The sequence below is a fragment of the Podarcis liolepis genome (genome assembly GCF_965112155.1).
Source record: "Podarcis liolepis genome assembly, chromosome: 3".
NCBI classification, from domain to species: Eukaryota; Metazoa; Chordata; class Lepidosauria; order Squamata; family Lacertidae; genus Podarcis; species Podarcis liolepis.
This window is the reverse complement of record NC_139557.1, coordinates 98,615,359-98,619,867: the sequence shown is the minus strand read 5'-3', so window position 1 is coordinate 98,619,867 and position 4,509 is coordinate 98,615,359. Positions and strand designations below refer to the sequence as shown.

Sequence of the window (4,509 nt, the reverse complement as noted above, 5' to 3'; positions counted from 1 at the left end):
GTCCTTGAATGTGCATTAAATCCACACTGTAGAAAGTTCCAGAGAAATTTAATTTTGCCTCCCACTTTTATCCTTTTCAAACAAAGCAATCTCTAGTTTATCTCCGCATATAAGGTCTAGGGATAGTTCAGTTTCACTGTGTGAAGTTCGGTCTTGGCAAAGTCACTGTCTATTTGTAACTTTGTCCCCATTTGACTACTTGTCTCTTGAGGTTAATACGCATGCATCTCTATTTTTAAAAAAAGACATTGGTTATGTAATCCACTGGGATTAAAAAACAAACAGTAACAAGTAGCGTTTTTTTAAAAAGTTTCGCTGTATTTCAGAAGCACGTAGGGGGGAAATAGTCACATGTGTATCTATCAAAAATATACATATTCTGCACATTATTGCATTAGCCAAGTATACTAGTATGGTGAAGTGGTTAGTGCTGAAGGTAATAGCCGGGAGAACCAGGTTCAGCACCACTCTGAGCCTTGAAGTTCACTGGGTGACCTTGGGCCAGTTAGGCTGAGAGAGAGTTAGTCTGAACAGGGTTGTCGTGATACAGTGGTGCCTCGCAAGACGAAAATAATCCCTTCCGCGAGTCTCTTCGTCTAGCGGTTTTTTCATCTTGTGAAGCAAGCCCATTGACGGATTAGCGGATTAGCGCTATTAGTGGTTTAGCGGATTAGCAGCTATTAAAGGCTTAGCGGCTTAGCGGCTAAAAGGCTATTAGCGGATTAGCGGCTTAGAAAGGGGGGGGGGAGCGGGAAAAAATTGGAACACTCGCAAGACGTTTTCGTCTTGCGAAGCAAGCCCATAGGGAAATTCATCTTGCGAAGCAGCTCAAAAACGGAAAACCCTTTCGTCTAGCGGGTTTTCCGTCTTGCGAGGCATTCGTCTTGCGGGGCACCACTGTAATGCAGTTGGTGGGGAAAGCATGTATACCATATTGAACTCCTTAAAGATAAAGGGACCCCTGACCATTAGGTCCAGTCATGACTGACTCTGGGGTTGCGGTGCTCATCTCGCTTTATTGGCTGAGGGAGCCGGCGTACAGCTTCCGGGTCATGTGGCCAGCATGACTAAGCCGCTCCTGGCGAACCAGAGCAGCGCACAGAAACGCCATTTACCTTCCCACTGGAGCGGTACCTATTTATCTACTTGCACTTTGATGTGCTTTCGAACTGCTAGGCTGGCAGGAGCAGGGGCCAAGCAACGGGAGCTCACCCTGTCGCAGGGATTCGAACTGCCGACCTTCTGATCAGCAAGTCCTAGGCTCTGTGGTTTAACCCACAGCGCCACCCGCGTCTCTACTGAACTCCTTATACTACTATATATTTTGGAAAGTCATCCTACTATGCATTTGGACATCTTTCTGAAAATACCATAACCAAGTTTTGCATGATGGTTCCTGAGATCAAAGAGCAAGTTTCTGTCTACGTCTAGAAATAGTGGGGTGCCATTTTGAATCAAGATGGCAGACCGAACCTTTCAAAACCGCAGTGATTTTAACCACTGATTTCAAATCTGCATCCATTTTTTGGTTTCTTACAATTCCTAAGTAACACCACGTACAAAGCTGCTAGTTGTTTATATATTGATGGGCTGATTGTTTTAAATGTAAAAGCGAAATTACGCCAGTAAATTGAGATTGCCCATAAAACAAATTCTACTTTAAAATCAATGTCTGCCAGTGAATCTTTGTAACACTTCGTAGGCAAAATATCCACTCCAGAGGGTGTGGGTGTGTGAAAAAGCTCTTGTTGATGGTGCTAAGGTATTTTTTGTCCCCAGTTGCTTTGTACCAGAGCACAGCTATGAAGTCCCTTAGGTGTCTGATAGTGAAACAGGATCCCACACACTTCCTGGCTGCTGAGTTGGATGTCGGTGAAGGCAGCATTCCAAATTATTTGTTGTGTGCTGACGGAATGGCCTCCAGACAGCTTGTACTTTTGGCAGCTTGCTAAGCAGATCCATTTGGCCATATCGAGGTGGTGTTTTCCTGCTCTGTTTTTTTGTTTTGTTTTTTTTAAATAGCTCCCTAGCTTAGCAATGGAAAAGTTTCACACTGGCATTTACAGTTTGCGTATATTTGTTTCCCCCAGATGGCCACAGTATGAAAGATGTCGCCTACCAGAAACCAGTGGCCCAGAACCAACAACTTACAGGTGAACAAACCTCAGTACGGTGGTACCTCAGGTTAAGAACTTAATTCATTCTGAAGGTCCGTTCTTAACCTGAAAATGTTCTTAATCTGAGGTACCACTTTAGTTAACGGGGCCTCCAGCTGCTGCTGCACCACCACCACACAATTTCTGTTCTCATCCTGAAGCAAAGTTCTTAACCCGAGGTACTATCTGAGTTAGCGGAGTTTGTAACCTGAAGCGTCTGTAACTTGAAGCATTTGTAACCTGAAGCATCTGTAACCTGAAGCGTCTGTAACCTGAGGTACCACTGTATTCAGAGCTGAGCAGTGGTAGGCATTTCTGATGCCATCGCTAACTCTTGAGAAGCCCAGGGAGCCTTAAATTTCTTGCCTCAGAATAATTCTAATTTCTGCCAGTGGTTCTGCCAGCTCTTTCTCACAACTCTCTTATTTTGCGCCCAACTTTTCTGTGGGAAGGTGGGGCCGCTTCATATTGTTGTGTGCTCTGACCCAGTAGTTCCAAAACTTCATTCTCTGGGCCAAACCTTCGGAATAAAAACTTGCTCATGCTACACCCATTTTTTTAATTGATGGGAAATATACAGTATTGGGGGATGAGTAGAAGGCATCTGCAAATGTATACGTGACTGGATGAACTTCCTGTGCAAAAGCTGGGTAAAAACAAAGTAGGTTACACGGCAATGTCAAACAAAACCACAGGCGGTAAGATAATGATGCTGCGCTGAACCACCATACCCTGACCGAGCTCGCTTGACAATGATGCAAGCTTCTCTGCTTTTTCTGGAATTAAAAAATTACTACTGTTGCAAAGTAGGCAAGCCTTTAATGGTGCAGTATGCAGCTGATAAGAGTTTCTTCCAACGCTGATTTTCATCTTGGGGGCTACGCCAACTGCTGACTGGTGTAATGTGGTTTAACAAAGTAAGGGTTTAAATTTGTCGTTGGTTAAATTATGGGGCTCATTGCCCTAACCCCGCCCTTGTCTTGCCACTGCCTGTCATACATCCCTGCTGATGTGGTTCTGGAAGAGCACTGCTCATCTGCGCATGCTTGAGCATGAACAGCTTTGTATGATCGCACTGTGCCTGGGAGTGCGAGGCCAGCATTCACCACAAGGAGAAAACAAATATTTGGGGACAACGGTGACAGCAGGGAAAGAAGAGACTTGTAGGGTTGTCTGGAAAGTTCTGTTGGGATGGATGTGGTTGGAAAGGTACAAACTGAACACAAGGTTTAGAGAGGAGCGGAGGCAAGAGGCACAGTGGAAACAGGCTGGTAAAGAAGCCAGAGAGTCATCCCCTCCTGCGGCGACCAGCTCCCCTCCCCTTGGTCTCCCAGAACCAGAAGAGAAATGAAGAGGGTGGAGCAAAGAGAGACAAGGCAAAGGAGCCTCAGGTTGATGGGGAAGGAGACAGGGAGCTGTAGGAAGGCAGGGATCTTCATTCCTTGCAACTACCTCATTGGAGCAAGACCACCTGTGATCACCAGGCCTGTGCTGTTTTGGTTTATTCGAATAAAGAGTTAACTTCACTGACACTGGGTGTTTTATTGCTGACCTTCTCAGCTCCTGGGACTTCATGATACATAAGGAGTGTGGCTAATGTCATGAGCAAACACTAGCAATGGACTAAGAAAATAACGTGTGCACAGCCTTAAACCAGACTTGCGTAACTTGTGGTTTACCAAGCCAAGTCCCATCCACAAGCCATGTATCATAGCCTGACAGGTACTTCCCTCCTGTTTTATTGCAGTGTCAAGCATGACCAAAACAACGTTCACTGAGTCCTCTGAGAGGCTGGAGGTGCAACTGGTCAGAACTTGTGCAGGATGAACCTGTGCTTATTGGTGAGTTAACCACAGGCATGCAAAGCAGATTCTGGATGGTCAGGTTTGATTGTGTGTTCTGTTGAATAAAAATCTCATTGTGACCCTGGCTAGAGCTCAACCAGCTTGCCTTCTATTATTCTTTATTAATTTTGTATATCGTCCTTTATCCATAGGTGTCAGCAGTGCTGTCCTGAAAGATATATCTTTATGGTGTTGCTGTGTTGGTAGGCTCTGATTCTCAAGCTTAGTTTCAACATCGTGGTCAAAACATAGTTAGAAATGAACTGCAGAGGTCATGTGCTCTCTCCCCTTCTCTCCTCCCATACACTGATTCTCCTTTTTGATTTGCGGTCAACATTGTTTACCTTGGTGTCCAAACTGGGCAAGTATTGCTACAGACTGTACCATAGTTTGCCTTCAAATCATAATTGGGGGAAATGGTTTGAAGTGTTGTTGTTATTATTATTATTATTATTACTACTACTACTACTACTACTACTACTACTACTATTACTATTGTTATGATTATG

General features: G+C 44.6%; 1 long non-coding RNA gene across 1 annotated transcript; it reads left to right on the top strand.

Annotated features, from left to right (window-relative positions):
- Nucleotides 1-1,960: 1,960 nt before the first annotated feature.
- On the top strand, nucleotides 1,961-4,148 carry LOC310702979. Its single transcript, XR_014523859.1, has 3 exons — nucleotides 1,961-1,981; nucleotides 2,091-2,153; nucleotides 3,904-4,148. It is a non-coding gene; the product is annotated as an uncharacterized lncRNA (long non-coding RNA).
- Nucleotides 4,149-4,509: the final 361 nt, after the last annotated feature.